This window comes from Pinus tabuliformis, chromosome 4_2 (assembly GCF_031772625.1).
Source record: "Pinus tabuliformis cultivar Carrire ecotype Pingquan chromosome 4_2, CPIR1, whole genome shotgun sequence".
Lineage (NCBI taxonomy): Eukaryota > Viridiplantae > Streptophyta > Pinopsida > Pinales > Pinaceae > Pinus > Pinus tabuliformis.
Window position 1 is genome coordinate 328,705,605 of NC_142304.1, and position 22,818 is coordinate 328,728,422.

Sequence of the window (22,818 nt, forward strand, 5' to 3'; positions counted from 1 at the left end):
CAAAAAAAAACGCCCGATCCACTCCAAATTTTGGCCAAAGCCTCTTTTACTGAGCATGGTACTTGATTGGGAACTCCCAGCCCAAATTTCAAGAAATTTGGAGAAAATTTTATCATTTGTGAATTTTTTATGCCAAACACAGGTTTTCTCCATTAACGGGTCTCACCCCCCGCGCGACCCTTCATCATGGCAACTCCACTTTGCAAAAATTCAGCATTTCCAGATTTTTCATGAGAAGTTACATATGCTCATCAATGGACTTGAGATTTTATGAAGTTTTAGGCCTCCAGAAAGTCAAAAAACAAGAAAAAAATGACTTTCTGCCACATTTTTGAGTTGCAGAAAGCAGTCTTGGGAGATTTCAATTTTGGAGGGGCAAATGACCACCAACTTCAGAAATTATAGTTGGATTGGAAAGTAGACTCACAGACCTTTCCAACAAGCCTACTCTTGCTCAATTTGAACACCAGGAAGTGCCCCAAATGTGGTCCCAAAGGCGCGCGACCCGTTAGGCAAACTTCTCCAAATTTCACTGTACAGCTAAGAAAAACGCAGTTTGACCTTGTTTGACTTTTTGGGGTGGATTATTAGGCTATTTGATGTAATTAATGTACTTTTATGACACTTTTACTCTTATGTACCTCTTCTAGAAGATTCATTCATGAAAAAGGTGAAAATTAAATGAATGAATTGGTTTCCTAGCTTATAGAGGCAAGTTGTTTTGACTGCCTAGTTTGTAGTGCTTAGTTTAGAAGTGGTTGAAACAGCTCCTAGGATAGTGAGCTCGACCCATGGAGGCAGGGAAAGAGGTTAGATCATATATATTATGTACTTTCTTGCTCATTTTCATGGTTGGACTCTTGAGGGAGAAGCTATCATTGTATTATTCACTGTATCTTTGCAATTTTTGGCTAAGGAAGACCAGGGTTTTGCAGTCCTCTTTGGGATTCTTGTGGACTCATGTGTTGATGGTGTGTTTCTCAATGTTCTTGTAAGTGTGTTATGTGAATCATTTCCTTCCCTTTACTTCTGCACATTAAACAAATGAAGTGTTAAAGTAAGAATTCATGCTTGCCATGCTCTGCTTTTAAATTTGTTTAATTTCAATGTTTTCTTCTGTCTAAAGGGAATTCAAAGTTATTGTTTGCTCTCTTTAACTCTTCATCTTTCATTCCTGACCATTCACCTCAGTTAAAGGCATCAACGCTGTCTCCTACCTCGCCCCAAGGAACCCCCTGCAGAAACTGTGTCCAATCCCCGCACCCAAAATTGCCCTCTCCTCAATTTGCCACCAAAAAACCCTAAAAACCCCAAATCAACCTTTTTTATCAGTTTACTAGCCTAAAATTAGTGTTACCTTATTGGTCATCTCATCCATTGAAGATTTTACGAGATAGACCGGAGAGAGCCTTCTCCTGCCCCGTAGGGCTAGCTACGAGGCTAAATGGTTTGATGTTGCCTTGAGGTTTACCTTTCTCAGCTTGAGGTGAAATTTCAAGTGCTAATACATAAAACACACGGTCTTCATATTAAAAGTAGGAAATGAGTTTTTCAAAATTACAGAACATTAAGTCTGAACTTAATACATGAGGAAATTCGAACTCCTTCCGAGTTCTTTACACAGGTATTTATATGAAAATTATGCAACTGTTTGTGAAGAAAAATAAGCTACAGCCAAAAACACGTAGGAGACAAGCACACAGAATTTTCTTCCTCGACTGCTGGAGACATAAATCCAAAATGATCGCTATTGGAGTTGGTTACGCAGATGGTTGTTGGAGTCCGTGGGTTCAGGAAGTTGTTTCGGATAACGCTTCCCATCACTGTGAAACATGTTGATTATCCACGAAACAGAGTTATGTTGTCTTCGGTCTCTACGTTTCACTGGAGTCTTGTACCATCTTCCTTGTCGACTTGGGCTAGGTGAATAGGACATTGTCCATGTCATGATGATTTCCTAGCTACCCATATATTTAGTTTCTCCTTCTGATACCTGGAACCTGTTAAAACATGGAAGTCGCTGCGGAACAGCCGATTAGCTGCAGAATAGGCTGTGTTCCGTAGCTAAAAGACAAAAACTTATTCAAATAGAAAAACATAAAAGAATAACATGTAAATCACTAAATGTCATCCTTAAGGAACCATATACTAGTAATTGATGATAAGAATGCATTTTCTTCATGGAAAAACAAAGAAAAAGGATGAAAAGAGTTGCTAGGGAAAGAGTAGTTTTGGGGCTCAACACTAGCTATGGCTCTTGATATGTTTGATTAGTTTATGAATGGTTAATGAATGCATGAGCTAACAAATGTTACTACAGCTATTATGAGAGATAATTAGACCTTCTTGGTGAATCTCAGATAAGTTTCAAACCTGTATGTTTAGATATGCAGTCATGACCTGTAAATTACATGTTCACGATATGTTTGACTAAATGAATGTCATGGTTAGGTCTAGTTAGGTCAAGTATTTGGTCAAGTTTTGTATGAATGGCTTTGTTTTGATGTTATTTATCATTTTGGAAAGTCTCACTGAGTTATGGAAACTGGTCTAGAGGCTAGCTTGAAATGGTAGCTCTCTGGTATTGCACCCTCTAAATTGATCCTCATAAGCATATTGCAAACTAAGCCTAAAATGGTGTCTCAAAATATGGGACCACACCCTCTGAACTAGAATTTTTCGGCCATATCCACACCTTGGAGGGCTTTTCATGCATGTGTTTGTGGGCCTAGGGCAATAAAAAAGAAATCCATCTCAGGATTTGGACAGTTGGAGTGGTTGTTTAGCTCCTAAGTGTCCTCTAGCCCCTGAGGAAGGTTAGTAAAGTTCCAGTTAGTCGACTTGACTTCCTTAACACTAATTTGGAGGTTGATTCATGTCATAGTAGCCCTCAACTCATGTTTACCATAGCAAACCGATGAAATTGGGTAAATGTGGGAGTGGTGGTTACAAATTCCCTATCCTCACAATTTAGTTGATTGCTTCCGACATGTTCAGTTTCGTGTTCGACGCCAACTCACCATAGTAAGGCACAAAGAGAAAATTATACTGGCCCATTTGATTTTTGGGTCTATAACTTGATCGATAATCAATCCTTTAGAATTATTGGAAATTGTTCCTCCAATGAAATCACTGAGCCAACTATTAGAGTCGATTGTTTTAGAGATTTTGTCACCTTTTCGCAATAGACTCATGATTTTATGAATTACAGTCACCATAATTGCTAGGGCTATATCTAGTCAAAGAAATTCATCATGGAATTTACAAATGATAAATTTTACAACCTCCTCCTTCATGCCTTTGAATTCTGGAATTAATGGAGCACCGAAGTAGTTGTGAATACCTGCAGTATAGAGGTTCTCTATTTCATCTCAACATATCTTGTCGATAAGGGCCCATTTTTTAAATGGTGCTTGATGTTTTTCCTATGAGGTATCTTTGACCTTGTCCTATCTAATTTTATAGAGTTGCACCTCTATTTTAATGGATTTGTATTTGTTGAATTTGACCTTTGTGCAAGGTTTTACCAATGTTTCTTCAACTTATGTTTGTGTTCTATGGGATGGCATCTTGAAGTTCTCTTAGAATTATTTCCCTCTCAAAAAATCAAGAAATTCATAGTCAAAGATTATAGGGTTGGACAAATTAGAAAGTTATGGAATTTCTCTAAGCTCAGTGCTCAAATTCTCAGGTGAAAGACTGTGTGTAAATGACAGAGTCCTTGGTCAAATAAGTATTTTTTAGATTGTGTGACGTTAATTTGATCTAACAGGTCTAGCTTTGTTTATCCCATAAGCTTGATTTTAGTTCCAAAATTTAATTTGTACATGTGTTGAGTGTGTGGGTTTGTCATCATGGTTATTTTGAAGGTTGGGTGCTTTATTGGACTAACAAAGTTGTGCATGCCATAAATTGTGTTGATTTTCAAATTCTTGACATGTTTGGGGCATTTGTCAGGTTGGTAAGTCTAGTTGACTTGAATTGGAAACTTGTCTTGAGAATTTTGGTCAAGTTTTTTAGTCGAGTCAAGAATTATGTCTAGTGCTAATCTCTCTGTCATTCCTTTAAATACTCTTGCAATTTTTTTCTAGCAGGATTCATAGATCCTCAAGTTGATCCATGCTAATATTTTGTGTTTATAATAACGCATTTCCTAGTTTTTATTTACTGAACTAGTCTATTATTATACCTACTTTGATAACTAATTTTTTTTAATGAATTCAATATCAAAGTTATTTTAATTATACTAGATTAAATTATTGTATAAGGGTCAGATGATTCAACTTCCATATAGTGGTTTTCATCGAAACCCATGCCCACTGGTGCCTCAATGACATTTCCATTAGCAAAAATGTCAATGTTTTTATGCTTTATATTTTTTCAATCAATTACCATTAACAATTGAGTCACATAATTGTCCTTGAAGTGTCCTTAGTTGAAATTCTCCTGATGGTCGGATATCCTCAACAGTAAAGGGGCCCATCCATCCAATTTTCAGTTTTCTAGGCTTGAACCCTTTCATCTGAATGTGATATAGTAATGCAATGTTTCCTATTTTTAAATTCTTTATTTTAATATTTATATCATGCCACATGTTTTGTTTTTGCTTCTGCACTTGTTGATGATGAAGTGCGTGGAGTTGGTCTTATTCTAGTCTATGTAATTCGTGGAGGCATTCTTTCTTGGCCATCTCGATGTCGAATTTTAAAACAATCGACACCCTTGTTACGTTTGTCAAGAAATGCAATGGAATTGTCACTTCCTGACTGTAGACTAGATTAAAAGGAGTATGTCCCATAAATATGTTATAGGTAGTCCTATATTCCCATAATGCAGATGGTATTTTTCATCTCATTCATCTCTATTAAATCCACATATTTTTGTGAGTCCCTTGTGAAATAGTCTATTAAATGACTTGAATACACCATTGTGTTGTGGGTGATAATTTGTTTTCTCTTAGTGTTCAATCATGATTTTTTGTAAAAAAAAAATTGATTGTAGCATTAACGAAATGTGTTCCCTAATAACTAATAATATTTAAGGGGCATCCAAATCTAGTCGCAATATTTTGATAAATAAACTTGGCTTCTTCTTTATTAGTACATGACATATACATTTTCCCTTTTATTTTTAAGTATTTGACAACAATAATTATGTATTTGGCTCCAATCCTCTCGGCTCTTTGAGGAAATGGCCTAATAAAGATGATAAACCAAATCTCAAAGGGGAGAGTAGGAGTGTTTGGTTGTAGTGGCATTTTTCTCTTCCATTGTGGTCAATCAATTTGGTGACATATGTCACATTTTTGGACTTCTACTTGGCAATATCAAAATAGTGTAAGCTACCATAATGCCTCGTAAATGACTTTTCATGTTGTTACGTCACTCTAAAAGTGTCTACTTGCTAGCCCTTTATGATCTTCTTCAACTATATATTGTTGTTCATGTTCTAAGATGCATCATTGAAGTACCTACTCAACTCCCAATTTTTATAATTGTTTGTTAATTAGTGTAAATGGTGTTTCTATCCTGGCTAATTTTTTTCTTTTTCTTATGTAGATCTTAGGTGCTTTTCATGTCTGTAAAAAGTACACTATATCTTCAGATTTTGTTGGGGCATCCTCGACTTGGAATAGATGTGCATATTGTAAATAATTGTTAATATGAAGTGCTTCTTCTCTGGAGTCAATTCAAGACAAATGATCTGCCCAACATATTTTCTTCCTAGTCAAACTATTATTTCAAATTCAAATTCTTGAATCAAAAGTAACCATATACAAATCCTCCCCTGGTGTATAGGTTTATTAACATAATTTTTGAGGTTCTTTGAGTCATGCTTTCATGGTTGCATGACCATAGGACTTACCCATTCTGATTTCTATATGGGATAGATGATGCCAACAACTAGCATCCTTTTTATCACTTTTTTCACCATGGGTTTGTACTTGTGGGCCAATTTGTATGGTTGTTTCTTTATTGGCTTATCTCATTGGAGGGGCTTGGTTTTCATCTTCCCCATTTCTTTTACAAGTACTTTTAAATAATTGTAATATCGTGCAAATATATCTTAGCATTCTTCATGGAGTTTGATGAATTCTATGGCTTTATTATCTGACCAACAATGTCCTAGTCGTTTGAACAATCATCATTAGATATGTCAACTCCTTTGAATTTTAGTTTAACATCCATCCAATTGAGGGCCTTCAACTTGTCGATTCTTTGGTATTTGACCTTCACTTTGTGATAGGTAGGTGGGTAATTTGGTTTCTTAGGTTTGACATCTTTCTCTCTTGATACCTTGAATAATGTTCTAACGTTTTTTTGGTTCTCTAGATGATTTCGTTTCCAACAAAATTTGTACCCTGGGAATTTAATATTTTGCATGCCTAGTCAGGCAGTTTCTATTCCCACCAATGGCTTTCATGATATATAATTACATGTTGAAGTTGATGCGTAGTTGAATTTAATTTTACCTTTATCTACTTTTTAAACAAGAGTTTTATTCAAATCAAACTCTTTAATGTAATGAGCCACTTCATGTAATTCTTCATTAGCAAGGTTGAACTAAAGTTTTTTATAAATTATTTTTCAATTCAGTCCACTAGAGTGCTTCCCCTAAGGTTCTTTGGTTTTGTACCATTTGTTTGGAAAACCATTGAGAGTGTGGGGAAACATATGTGGCTATACTCTTTGATATTTGCACCCAATTCTTTCCCATTTGGATTTTCATAGCTTAATGTGGGCTACAAGGTTGTCTCCTGGCTTGAACAGTGGAATGTTGGCTTCTATGGACAATTTATTCTCCCCAACTACTCCAAAAAATATGTTGTAGCAATTGTCCATGTTTGAATTTGGAAGGCATGGCTATCCCACCATCTTGCTTCCCATCTAGTGAAAGTACGGATAAGGATTTTTCCCCTTCCTTTCTCACATATAGACTTGGAAACTTCATTAATGTGAGTTGAAGGAGATATTTTCTTTTAATATTAGTGGGGTGCCACTTTCTCTTTTTAATTCAGTTAGAAGGAGTGTCAATAATTGCATCACTTTTCCTTTGGGCACAATGGCACTGCTTTTATTATGAAGCATGGCCATATTTTTCTTTTTCATAGTGCTTCAATTATCCAACATTATTTGGCTTTAGATTCATAGTCACCAATTTTTCATTTAAACAACTCGACGTAAAAAAAATTTCCCATAGAAAGCAGGGATCGTGCAAGGATTTATCCTATTGTGTTGAGCTCAAATTTGTCCTTGCCATCTTACATAATATGATATAAGTGATTTGATTTGGTGTCATTATTTAAGACTTCGATCCAAGACTTTCCTTCTCAAGCATTCAATGGGATTACAATATTCATATTATTTCCTTAAGTTTTGTCTATTCTCTTTTGAGGGAAATATTAACTTTCATTTTATGACCCCATGGTCATCCAACCAAATTTGGATTTCGTGGTATTCCCTCGAATAGGTCAATGACATCACAGTTGATGAATGTCAGGATACCCATGATTGATGTTTGTGTTGCACATAGTTTTTTCATTTATTAAACAAGTGTTATTAATGTCAAAGGGGATGCCCAAGACAACAACAATATCATCCATGGTTCAAAGAAAGCAGTTTGAAAACTAGATATCATTCCTTCCCTTGTCAGGTGAAGTCAAATGAAGCTTGGATTTTATTGAGTTTTTGACAAGGTTATAATGCCCTAATGATAAGTTATGGCTATCTGAAAAATCAACAGTAATTGAGGGTTCAAATCTATATGGAAAAAACCCCCATTCTCAATACATTAAATAGTGTGCAACTTTCACGTAGATCCATGGTTCATAAATTGAGTCAATGGAAGATGGAGGTTGTACATGCATGAAATTTAACTAATTAAACTTTGAGAAACTCTGCTTAAATCTAATGGATTGGATGGACAAGTAACATATTAAATTATGGATGATTTCAATACATGCTCACTAGTTAATCTAGGGAAGTTCCCCATGAAAACCAGTCATGCAGTGCCATGTGTCACACTATGATTGGCTTAAACTTGTGTCATATCAATGATGACATGCGGTAGAGGTTGTTGGGATAGAGTAGATAACATCAACAAGTGACATCATCATGGTGACATGGCACCACTAGGCACTGCCACGTGGTAGGTGAATTTGAAGAATTTTGATTTGTCAATAGGTCAAATATGGGTGACAAGTGGTAGCCCATGCACGTGGCACCCCTCACATGCTACCATGTCACATGTTGACATTACCATATGAATGACCATGGACCCCTGGCATTGGGTGACATGGAACAATCATATGGATTAAATAACCAAGCGCTTAAGGTTGGTTATATTGGATTTGGTTCTTCGATAATGAGATGAATGTTTGATACCTTGTTAATTGATGATTGCTTTCACTAGTTGCTTGTAATATTAGCTCCATATATATATTCATTCTTCACAGAGAAAGAACCTGCAAATGGCACAGAAAAATAAGAGATCAAAGCACCAATTTACAAATATTATTTGAAAATGTTGATAGATATGATAAAGGAGATATGCAATAAAAACCAAAAAGTATAGACAATTTTATGGGAAATAAATGCATAAGTATATTAATAAAGAAAGAAGTGGTTACAACCTAAGCCTTGGTGTTGTAGGTCCCCTTCCAATATTTCTCTTCATTCCAATGCCTTGCCTTTAAAGTATTGTGGTCAAAAGATTGGTATTCCAACAAAGTTTCACCAAGCCAAGCGCTTTCTTGAGATTTGCTAACAAGCCATCTCAATGGGATATGGTTCTATTTGTATGCTTGGGAAGGGATAAGAATAGGATAAGGGATGGAGATTGAGATCCAACAAGTTAGGGAGGCAAGCTAGATCCAAACAACTAAGAGGAGATATCATCCACAAGGCTTCTAGAATAGAATCTCTCATATTCTTTTTATTTTTACCTTTGTTAAAAGAATGTCACATGCTATGAACTGGAAAAGTGTGATAGCATTGTAGTACAACTGATATTTATAGTGTGACAACCTAGCAATGTCGGAGTTAATAATGGTCCAACTTGCGACATCCTTTGAAATTAGGGTTTTTAAAGGTATTTTCCTAAGATTCTTATGTTCTTGAGTAAGGTTTTTATTCCACATTCTTTAGGGATTAATGGAAATTATGCTTCAAATGGCAAAGGATAGTGGTACAACATCAATTTCCATGAATGCAACAAAATAATGTGTAACATCGAGCCCCAGTAATTGTCAAGTTATAAATTATTTTTTTAATTTGTTACCAATATCCATTTTTTCGAATGATTAGTGAGCTCGAAATAAGCATTTTGTAGAATCCATTTCTAGAAAATGGGTATTATATAGAATGTGCAAAATTTTAATTTTATATGGTTTTTAGGGGTTTTGGGGATCATTTTGGAGCCAAATTGGATTATGAAAGAACCACAGCGATCAAGGTTAAAAGGTGAACATCTCTGAAGGAATGAAAAGAATTATTGATATATTTTTAATGACCAAACTCTCAGTTATATGATTTAAAGGCTTATGAGCATGTTACAATGATGATGAGTATATAACAGATGTAGGATCTGAGATGAGTTTATGTGGTCAAAATCATGATCACGTTGGAATAGAGTTTAGATTGGGCATGATAGGGTGTTGACAATGGTATGACAGTAGCAGTTTACTTTTTTTGATAATTTATATTCTTTCAAAAGAAGGTGCATCCAGTTTGAAATATTTTGAAAAGAGGTCCAGAAGAAGTTAAAGGAGGAGGTGGGTGACTCCACTGAGGTTGGTGCCTCAACTAAGTTGGATCCTACAACAATTTAAAGTTTGTGGATCACAAAGTTTGGCACATCAATCAAGTTGGATCCTAGAGCAAATTGAAGCCTACTGAACTCTAAAGTTGGCGCCTAAATAAGGTTGTATCCTATAGTGAGTTGCTTCTTGCACACTTTCGAGGTTGGTGACTCAATCAGTTTCTAACCTACTGCAAGTAGTGGCTTGCATATCTTTGGGGTGGGAGCCTCCAACAAGTTGGAGCCTACAAATCTATGTAATGAATTGAAGAATAAGAAGACTTTTTGGCTTTCTCCCATATGGGTTTCCACGTAAAAATCTTGTGTCTTCTTGTGCTGATGTGATGATGGCTTCATGATGCATTGTTCTATTTATTGATATGCCATTGATGGTTATGATTCACTAATAAATAATTGATTATTGATAAAAATTTTGAAATGGTAAAAAAATCACTGGTTCACCCCCTATCAATGTGATCTTTTGTCCAAAAAGTGGTACCATAGCAAGCTACCTTCAAGAATAGTTAAATATTAAAAAGTTGATTCTAAGCAGATATGGCCATGATCAGAGAAGTAGGTAAGCATCTATTATATTATGGATCCAATTATTCTTTTTGAAGGATAAGGATGGAGACCTATCTCTTCTCCTTGGGAGTAGATGTTTGGAAAATGTTGGGAACTAATTATAAAGTTCCCAATACTATCATGAAAGATGCAACAAATAAGGCACTCTACACATCCAATTCTCAAGCTAAACATGCTATCTTAAGTGGTTTTCTAGACTCATAATTTGTCAAATTAATGCAGTGTAAGTTAGTCCATGAGGTATGGAATAAGCTCAAAACTTATTATGAAGGGGATACAAAAGTAAGAGAAGTTAGGCTACAATCTCGTAGTGGCCAATTCAAAAACTTAAATATGGAAGAAGATGAGGACATTGCTTTGTATTTTCTTTGAGTAGACAATATTGTCAACTCCATTGCATGTCTCAGTGAAGATGTATAGGATAGTGTTGTTGTTTGGAATTTATTGAGATCACTTCCATTAAGTTTCAATCCTAAAATATCAACTCTTGAAGAACTAACAAAGGTGGACAAAATTATTGTGGATATGCTTCATGTAATACTCTAAGCATGTGGGCGAAGAATAAAGGAGGACAAATTGGGAGTCAAGGAATCAACATTCCAAGAAGCCAAAGAAGAGAAAAAAGCATGAAGATAAATTAGAATCTAATTCTAATGAAAAATAAGCCGAGTTTTTCTGAAAGTTGAAAAGGGGAATTGACAAGTTTAAAGGTAATCCCCCTTTTAAGTGCTTTGAATGTGGAAGGAAAATAAATTATGCTTCTACTTGTCCTCATACTAAAATAAATGATAGTGAGGATGAGTCAAGATTAAAATCCAAGCATAAAAGAAGTATTCTAATAATAAGAAGAATTTTTACTCCAAATAACAAAATGACAATGAAAGCAGAGAAATTTTGATAGATGATGGAAGTGATGATCATTGAAACAAAACTTGAAGCAAAAATAGATTATGAATGTGAACACAAAAGCGCACTGAAGGAAGTAAAGATCCTCCAGAAAAGGGAAAGTCAACTAATGTAGTAGGGTTCAAGACAAAAATATAAGTGAATACACCATTATTGATCTCAAAGTTGAACTAGAAGAAGCCAAAATTGTAAATGAGTTTCTATTAGAACATCTAAATGAGAAGGTACAAATTTGTGAAAGACTAGAGGAAGAAGTTGTCCTCCTGGAAGAAGATTACGAGCAACTCAAATCAAAGTTTCACAAAGGGACTAAATCTCTAGATCACATTCTCAGCATGCAAATGTATCTTGTCATTAAAATAGGCATTGGTTATCAAGAAGGTTTCCAAGCACCCATGAACAAAGGTCTACCAAGATCAAATGAATATCATCCCTAGAAGCTCGATCAGACATTCATTGCATCCAATAAAAATCCCTTGAAGATCCTAAGAAAGTGATGAACCCAAGCATGCCCATTTCGATAGCTATCAATACAATGATAGGAAACAACAAGGTCTATTTAATTCAAGAAATGAAAGGAGCCAAAATATAGGAAGTGGATCTCCCATGAAAATTAATATTCAAAAATGGTCCAAAAGCAAAAATAAAGCAGGTGTTGGGAATTAAAAAATGAATTGGGTTCCTCTAAGGAATAAATTTAGAAGGTCAAGATCCCCCTCTACATCTAGGTATCAAAATAAGTTATTTGGTTATTGTTTTTCATGTATTAAATTTGCGCACAAAGCATAATATTGAAGGAACTATGATGGGATCAGGTATATAGGATATGATTAGGTTCCTATATGGAGGCATCTTGACCAAATTAGAAGAATACCTCAACCATTTCCATAAATTTTGAATGCTACATATGAGGTGCATACAACACGAGATTGTAGACTTAATTTGAGATGACACAAAAGAGAGGGACTTTCTATCAATCCAAAGATTAATTCTACACGATGGAGAAGAATATAGGAAGAACCTCAATAAAATATGATCTCTTGGATCTTATTTTTTGGTGAAGGCTTCTTCAAGACTATTATTTATTGAATCAAAACTGGAATCAAGTCTATGCAGGTAGATTGATCACTTTGATACGAGGACAACATACAGACTGTGAGAGAGAAAGATTCAATTTGCTAGTATGACTTGATGATGATATCTCAGATGTAAAGTAATGATAAGATGATCATATGTGTGTATAGGTTCACATCAAAAGGGTGGGTCAAATCAAAAAAGGATAATTTTATCAGGTCCACAGGAAATCCAGGAACAATTTGGGAGCATTGATAGATGAAAACATTGATCTCATGCATGGTTGATGAGTAGTGGTAGATGGCCTCAAGGGGAGGCTCTACCAAATCCACAGAAAGGTGGCATGATTTTAGGAATATATTATATTAGGTCCATAGGATAGTTCAAGCACATTTTATGAGTAGCAACAAACAAGAAGCATTGTATTAGGAGGAGACTTTTTCAAGTCTATAGGAAAGAAACATGTTTCAAGAATAGTTGGAAAATCTTTAAATGCATGGTCACAAGAGAAAACTTTATGACATATAGGAACATGTTTTGGAGCTTTGATCGGTTCTTAGAGAATGCTGACTTTATGGCAGAAAAAAGAAGATAATCTCAGAGAGACTCTACATGATTAGGTTCACACATGAGTATGTAAATTTTGATAGACAACTATGTCCCTTTGCCATTGATGTCAAATGGGGAGACAATGCAAACATTGATCAAAGGGGAGAATGTAGAAATTGATAGAAGGAAGTAAAGAGAGAAGGATGCATGTTTGCATTCAAATAGGGGAATTACTTAGCACTATGACAGGGGGAGTTTGTTGTAGGTCAAGGCTTGGCTTAGTGACATTAATGACCATCAATGTTTTAGGGTGTTTCCATAAATGACAAAGGCGGAGATTATTGAAAATAGTGTTGTAATTTATGACAACAAGTGTTGCCATTGATTTCAAGGGATGTTTCCAAGACAATTGTAGTGTTTTCCATGGGTTAAAGAAAGTATTTTTACAACTAGATATCTTGCATTCCCTTATCAGGTGAAGTCAAAGGAAGCTTTAATTTTATTGAGTTTCTGACAAGGTTATGATTCCCTAATGAATCTATAAATAGCATGGTTGCGTAGGGATCGTCAACACCTTTCCAAGATTATATCTCGCTCTAAAAACTCCTCCCATATGAAAAGTTATGGCCATTTTAAAAATCAACATTAATTGATGGGCCAAAACTATAGGGAAAAAACCCTCATTCTCAATACATTAAAGAGTGCACAATTTCCAGACAAATCCATGGTCAAGAATTTGAGTCAATGGTGGATGGAGGTCATACATGCAAGACATTTAACTACTTAACAATTGAGAAATTCTACTTAAATCTAATAAATTACATGAATAGGTGATAGATTAAACAATGGATGTTTGCCAGACATGATCACTAGTTAAGCCAGGGCAGTTCCTTGTGATAGCTAGTCATGCAATGCCACATGGCACATTATTATTAGCTTGAACATGTGACATAGAAATGATGACACATGGCAGAGGTTGATAGGACAAAGGATATGACATCATCAGGTGGCACGGTGCCACCAAGCACTACCATGTGGAAAGCAAATTTGAAGCATTCTGATTGGTCAATAGGTCAAATATGTGTGACATGTGACACCCCTCACATGATACCATGTGATATGATGATGCCATGATGACACCATCATGTGAAGGGCCATGGACCCTTGGGATCAAGTCACATGGTATGGTCATATGGATTAAGTAACCAAACGCTTAAACCTGAATGTATTGGATTTGGTTAAGCCCCTACTTTTATGGTCGGCTCTCCAAGCCCCAGGTCCACATATAACCAAGATCCATAACATAACAATCAAATACAAAATGAACTCATGACATGTAGGATCAATTCGGTGGTTGTGCTTTATTGGTTTATTGGTTGATTTTTTGTTAATACTATGAGTTTGATATTATATGGGTGTCATTCCTTGATTACGTTGTTTGGTCGAGCCTAAAGGGACATTATTTTGTTTGTTGAAACCCAAGCCTAGAGGGGAAAAATTACTCAATTTTAATTGGCCAACCCCATAAGGGCATCGTTTCTTGATTACGTTGTTTGGTCAATCCCAGAGGGACATCTTTTTTATTGTTGAACCCAGAGCCTAGAGGGGAATTACTATTCACTATTATTTGGTTGAGCTTGGAAGGGATTCATTCTCTAATTACATTGTTTGGTTGAGCCCAAAGAGGAATCATTTTGTTTTTTTGTAGCCCAAGCCCAGAGGGGAATTACCATTCACTATTGTTGGTCGAGCCCAAGGGGCATCATCATTTGATTACAGTATTGTTAATGGACAAGCCCAAGAGGCACCATCGTTTGATTATAGTGTTGTTGGCTAAGCCAAGGGGCATTGTCATTTGATTGTAGTGTTGTTGGTTGAGCCAAGGGGCATCATCATTTGATTGTAGTTTTACTAGAAGAGCCCAAGGGGCATCGTTGTTTGATTGGAATGTTGTTGATCAAGCCTAAGGGGCATCGTCATTTTATTGCAGTAGTGTTGGTTGACCCTAAGGGGCATATTTATTTTATTATAGTATTTTTTTCCAAGCCCAAGTGGCATCATCATTTGATTGTAGTGTTCTTGGATGAGCCCAAGTGACAATATTTTGATTGTAGTACTATTGGTTGAGTTGTGGGGCATCATTATTTTAATTGCAGTGTTATCGTGTTGTCGGTCAAGCCCAAGGGGAATCACTTTGATTACAATGTTGTTAGTTAAGTTCAAGGGGCATCATATTGACTCAAGCCTAAACTAAGGCTAGAGGGAATTGATTTGAAACTTGAAGGCTCTACATGGTTGATGTGGTATAATTACAAGTCGAGAAATGAAAACATTGACATACATACATACATATATATATATATATATATATATATATATATATATATATATATATATATATATATATATATATATATATATATATATATAATTTATATATGTGTGTGTGAAGACGTTGTTGATGAATGGACAAGTCCCTAGCTAAGAGGGAGTTCTAACAAGTTCCCAACTACAAAGGAGCTTGGGCAAGTTCCTTGTCAGAGGAAACTTGGGCATGTCTTCCTCAATCAAGGGGAAGAGATAGACACAACATTCTTGTCTTCACTTGGCAAGAAAGAATGGGAGGATTGGGTAATCATCTGGCATCTGATGCTCTTTGAGGATGTGTAGGGCATCCAAGACAAGAGTAGGAAAGAGGAGCGATATTCTTTGAGGGCTGGGAACCCAAGACAAGAATTGTCCTAGAAGGTCATACTCAGGGAACACCTGGGTGGGTATGTACCTTTAGAGACAATGACTAAGGTGTTTATAAGCCATTGGCCTCGCCAACATTGTGCTCTGATCTTATGAGAGATAAAGTTGTTAGTCAAGGCCTTGCTATGAACAATGTTGGCTAATATGATGCTATAACAGATGGGTTGCCAATCCAGTTTCTCTTATGTGAATTATTCAAGATTGAAAAATAGCCAAACACCTTGTAATTATTTATGAATACCTCCCTACTTAAGAGGGGGTGTTGAATAAAGTGTAATTGGGTTCGTTCTTCATAAATGTACTTTTGATATTTGTATTTATTCAAGAAAAGAAATATATAGCTCTACATGGTTGACATGGTATAATTACAAGTCGAGAAATGAAAACATTGACATACATACATACATACATACATACATACATACATATATATATATATATATATATATATATATATATATATATATATATGCATGTATGGATGTATGTATGTATATGTGTGTGTGTGTGTGTATATATATACATACATACATGCATATATATATATATAATTTATATGTGTGTGTGTGTATTGTTGAAATTTGGTTGTGGATCGACCATAGGTCAAACCCCGATGCTCTCACCTTGGAAGGATAATCACTGAAATAACACAAAGTTTATGGAATGGTATGTGAAGTAACTTAGTGAGGGTCTATTGGTTGTGGGTGTATGGTATGTTGGCTAAGACCCAACTTCGAGCCCTATTATTTATCAGATTAGAAATTATTATTTTTAATTTTCCACCAATGTCCATTTTGTCGAATGATTAATGAGCTAAAAATAAGAATTATGTAGAACTGATTGCCAAAAAATGAGTCTTCTATAGAACACGCCCTGAAAGGGGAATTTTGTAGAACGATTAATTTGATTTTTAAATTTATATCGCCTTTGGGTGGTTTTTGGGCTCATTTTTTAGCCAAATTGGATTCCAGAAGAATCGCAACATTTAAGGTTCAAAGGTGAACATCTATGAAAACATGAAACATCTTATTAATATATTTTTGATGATAAGACTCTCAGTTATATGATTTAGAGGCTTGTGAGAAGCTTCCGATGATGATGAATATATGGTAGATATAGGAACTAAGATGAGTTTATGAGATTAGATTCATTTGCAGGTTGGATCTGAGTTTTGACAGGACATGATAAGGTGTTGACAGTGGTATGAAAACAAAAATTTACCTTATTTGATACTTTATATTTTTTGAAAAGTAGGTGGATCCAATTTGAAATATTTTGAAAAGATGTCCACAAGAAGTTAAAGGAGGTAGGTGTCTCCAATAAGGTTGGTTCCTCAATCACGTTTGAGACTACAACAAGTTGAAGCTTGCAGATCACAGAGGTTGGTGCCTCAATTAGGTTCAAGCCTAGAGCAAGTTGAAGCTTGTTCATCTCTGAGGTTAGTGCGTTAATTAAGTTGTAGCCTATAGTGAATTGATCCTTGTACACTTTCAAGGTTGGTGCCTCAATTATGTTGTAGCCTATCACAAGTAGAATCTTGCATATCTTTGGGTTGGGTGCATCCAACAGGTTGGAGCCTACAAATCTATGTAATGAATTGAATAAGAACAATAGCAAGAATTCTTTTGTTTTCTCCCATATGGGTTTCCACGTAAAAAACTTATGTCTCCTTGTGTTGATGTGATGGATTCTTAATATAGTGTTGATATGATGATAGCGTCATGATGCATTGTCCTATATATTGGTATGCTATTGATGGTTATGATTGAATGATACAAAATTGTATATTAATAAAATTGTGAAATGTTAAAATAGTTGCCACACTAATTCACCTCCTCCTCTAAGTGCGATCTTTGGTCCAATAGTTTAAACCTATTTTAATATGCCAATGGGCTCTAAGAATCTTTGATCTAGTACTTTTAGGTAATTTTTCTTTCTTTGCAGGCTTGTCTTCCAAGCTTTACCCAGGTTTATCTAGGGAGAATATTTACTTGTGGTCTGAATTTGACCACAGCCTGTGTTATCATTTCTCTATCTATCTCAATATTAGCTTAGAGATCATAGTATTTGAAATTATTATCTTGGGATAATTTACATAAGTTTCTATATGACTTCTGATCCTCCTTATAATCTCTAAGTATGCGAAGGAGCACGATTAGTTGACCACTTGATTGCGCACATTTTAGCAAATCCATAAATTCTTCTATGATATTATTTCAAGCTTCATTTATGAAAAATACGACTATTTCTCTTATATGATCATCATGATGTTGAATATCTGGGTATGGTGTAGCACATTTTGTTACTTGATATTTTCTTGAATTTTGGGTCGTCATCCATGTCTCACCGCTAATCTGGTGATGACATACAAGTTTTTGGAGTTTAAAACTTCTTGTTTTGGGAAAAATTAGATTAGATTTGTATCTCTCTTATTCATTAATATTTCAAGGATTTTAGGGCAATATCTGAGAGAATAATCACCAAATCCATAGATATTACAAAAATGTAGGTTGATTCAGTCTTTTAATGCGAAGGCAAGTGCCATGTGCCCCTCCTACCAGTAAGTGTAACAATAAGGTAATCCTTAACCCTGGTCTTGGCCATGTCCAATCCATTAAATCCACCTTTGGTTATTTTGTTACCCTTGGTATCCTCCATCACCCGGGTATCCATTACCTCTCTCCTAATACATGTTTCCTTGGCCTACTTAGGTTGTTGGATCAACCAACTGGTCAATGACTGTGTGTAGTAAACGGTATGATCGTTGGGCTTATTATGACTATTTATTTGACATTTGTGCATAGAGTGTGTCCTTTCCTCACGTATTTCACACCAATTTAGCTTTGCCTTCTTTCAGTTGTACTGGCATTCTCTCGTACTATGGTTTGACACAACTTGGAAAATATCATACTATATGTCAATTTGAACACATTGAACATCTTGTTCGATATGGTTTGTGAATTTTCAGTTGTTCTTGTTGTGCCCTTCACTATGGCAACTGGTGCACCATAATTCATTGTGTTGTAAATTAAGGTTCACAAGAGATTGTTGTAACTGTTCAAATTTTTCTATCAATGAAGAGGTTGATAGTTAGTCATCATTTATTTCAATATATTGTTCCTTTATAAAGTTCCTTCACATGTTTTTATTTCATGCATTCTCAAGGGCCCTCAAATTCTTTGGGACAATCCAACAATGTACCATTTCACTCTAATAGCTTCTTCAATTACATATGGTTTTAGATCTAAATAGGTATTTAAATCTTTTATCTTATTCTTGGATTGATTCTCTTGGTTTTTGCTCGATTTTTTTCAATTTTTCCATTGCAAGATGCTTGAAATCTTGAGCTTTAATGAATGTGATAAAACATGTCTTGATTTTGTTCTAGGTTCGAGCTTAGTTATCTATAAAATTCATAAACCAAGTGAGGTTCCCCCCCCCCCCTACCCCCACAAGATCACTGGAAAGTTGGGCCATTTATTTTGCTTCATTATTGACATCATTGGCATCCTAGAAATTTTCACACACAAGCTAGTGCTTGTTAAGGTATTCATCACCCTCATATACAGGAATCTGGCTTAATCCCATATTTTATTTTTCAGAGGACATTGTATTAAAGTATTTGAGACTAGGTTTGGTTCAATTTGAGTATTCAGTTGCCTCAACTCGATTTGTTCTCCTGGCATGTCGACTTCTACTTCGATGGTCAAGTTTTGTATAATTTTTACTATTGGATCAATTTTTTCACTTTCAAATTTGACACTCAAGGCTTTCAGCGAGACAACATCCATTTGACATGCATTGTCTAAATACTCAATGAATTGGGTTTTCTTTAAATGTGTTAGTTCATTCTCGCCTTAAATTTTCTTCTTAAATAGATACTAATTTTGACAAGGGGGCATGTTCACGAGGTCTCTAATATGGAGAAGTGTGTCATTGTTTTCCTTGTTATTTACCCAAGTTTATTTCACAACTATGACTTCTATTAGGAGACGATCTTTCAAATTTCCTTGGTTATCTCTTTTATAATAAAGTGAGGAGTTTCCAATTCAATATGTAGCCTTTGGTTTAGGAAGTCTCTTACATTAGGAATTGTTAAATTTGCTTTAGGAGAGCATGGTATTGTTGGTCAAAAGTCCTCTAATTCCATGTTTTCTACATTCCTTCTCATATTAAGGCTTACTGAACGAGGTTGTTGGGTCTACGTCTCTCCAATATAGGTGCTCTTAGCCAACCTTGTTGGGCGAATGAATTTTCTTTTAATAAACTAAATTAATTTGCACACAAATAAATTGGAAACCAAGGTATGCTTACTTATTACACACAATATATGCAAGTAACAACTAATAACTAACACTGATCACTACCAAAATCCTTCTATAATATGATGCAATTCAATTAACCAAATGTAGAAATGGCTCAAAATTTGTAGTTGCTAATGAATTCAGACTGAAAACAATAGACACAAATTTATTCTACCCAATCTTCAGTTGAAAACATACAATAGAAACACATGTAATCATTCAATCATAATGAACACAACATTTTTACTCGGGAATCCAACTGGGAAAAAAATGTCCTCTATTTTTCTTAAATAAAATGAGAATATCGATCTATTATAATGAAAACTTCAATCCTTGAAGCTCAACTTGCACTGCAATATTCATCTCCTACTTTCTAACCTGCTCTGACCAACACTTAGCCAAAATAGGCGTCAGCCTTCCTCCTATTTCCTTACGCAATTTCTGAGGAAATTAGCTCCTAAAATATAGGGAAATATCCTATTTCCTTGCGCAATTCCTAGAAAAACTACTCACCTACTACAATGCAAAACCTATACGCTCAATAGTATATAATTGATAATTAAAATGTGCCTTTTCCTCCAACTCAACTAGGAAATTCGCATTGCATGCATGACTAGGGACTTTTTTAGTAAATTGACTAGTTAAATGAGAGATCAATGAGTTAACAACAGTTAGTAATACTCAATTGAACTCCTATTGAGTTTATTCATGACTGAAGCTCATATAAGTAAGTTTCACTAACTATATCTCCACTAGATTGCTAGATTTAGCAATCAACTCATGCACAACTCTACTTCAAGCCCACAAACTTGAATTAACTGATTCAACTGAGTGATTTGGCCATGTCACTCCTGCTAACTACAACTCAAGTCATCCTAGTGATGTGGAAATTTGAATTTCTCCTTTTGACTAAGGCACAAGTCAAATGAATCCTTTTCTTACTACAATTTAACTCTCCTTCTTAGCAAGAAAAGGGTTTTGAACCAACCTATCCTAGTTCTGTGGAACTCGAACTTGCCTCTTGACAAAGCCTTTGTCAAAATGTCTACATCCTACTCCTCTGTGGGAATGTACTGCAACATGATGATCCTACTCTGCACATAATATCTCAGGTGATGGTAATTGATGTCTATATGCTTGGACCTGTCATGAAACACTTGATTTTCAAATATTTTGATATAACTTTGATTTTCACAGTGGATCAATATAGGCTCCATCCCCTGAATGAAGAGACCAACCAAGATCTTCCTCATCCAAATAACCTTGCATGTTTCTTGAATAGCAACCATATACTTGACCTCTACTGAGTTGGGTGGTACAAATATTTGTTTCCTATTGTACCAATAAATTGTTCCTGATCCAACACTGAAGATAACTCTTGATGTGATCTTCCTGTCCGATAGATTCCCTACCCAATACACAGCTATGAAGCCTTAGAGCTTCACTCCATCTGTCTACATACACCATAAATCAAAATCTAATGTGGCTTTGACGTATCTAAGAGCATGTTTTGTTACTTTCTAGTGAAGCTTGGTAGGCTCCACCATAAATTAAATAATTTGATTAACTCAAAAATAAATATCAGACCTTGTGTTCACCAAGTACATAAAAGACCCCACCAACTATATGTAGATAGTGGAATCTATTGTCTCTTCTTTAGAAGAATCCTCTTTCCTCTAGTTAGTAGCTAAAGGTGTGTCCATGGGCTTACAATCTTGCATATGGAATCTCTGAAGGATCCCAAAGGTGTACTTCCCCTCACTAACAAATAACTCTCCATCTCCCTACCACACCTCCAAACCAAGGAATTAGTACATCAAGCCCATATCCTTCATCTCAAACTCTCTTGCAAAGTCCTCCTTGCAAGATTGGATCAACCTCTCATCTCTTGTTAGTATCAAATCATATACATGCAGGACTAAGATGAGTAGATTGTTGATCCAAGTCCGGGTTTGAAGAAGGACCCTTCCAAGACCTTTTACTTTCGCGATATGTTAAAATTGCTTTTTAAAAGAACATTAACGAATACATATGTATGAGGAAAAGAAGAGGAACATAACAATCATCAACACATGAAAACATAAGCGTTGATAATGGAGTTTGTCCAGGAGGGACTATGTCTCCAGGCCCCGGTGTCAAGATGGTGCAGGCCGTTGCATTAAGTGCTGTCAATAATGGTGATGTACACCAAGATGATGTCTCAATCATACAAGGAAAAATTCCCTCACGCAGGAGTGGCTCTAAGATATGTTCCAAAACTATAACTCTCAATCAAAAGACTCATATCAATATGATACAAAAACATGCATGATGAACATCCCGCCAATATGGCACCAAAAGGGATGTCAAAACAAAACATGCATGACAACAACAAGAGTATCCCAACAACATACAACAAGGGATCTCAAAACATAACATGAAGTGTTATGATAGCAAGTACATCACATAGAATATTTTGCATCAAATCAAGCAATGAATCATGACAACATGTAATAAACAAGATCTTGCATCAACATCAATCAAGGATCTGTGCAACATAATGCAAAAAGAAGAAGTACATGAACACATCATATACCTCACAACCAAGGGCCATTTGAAGAAGTGGATGTCATACTTCTGAAGCTACTCGGACTATCGATCTCAAGGCATCGATCATATGAAAATCGTTGCTCACATAAGAATGTGGACATCTGCACTAGCACTTAGAAAAGTGGCTAGAAGAAGAAATGAGAGAATAAGAAATCTGAAGACAGCATCAGATTTGTGGCGTCGAGTAGTGCTAAATCGACTATCCAAAATCTGAATTCTGAGAAGTTGAGAATTATGGGCTCAAGGAATCTTTTAGATT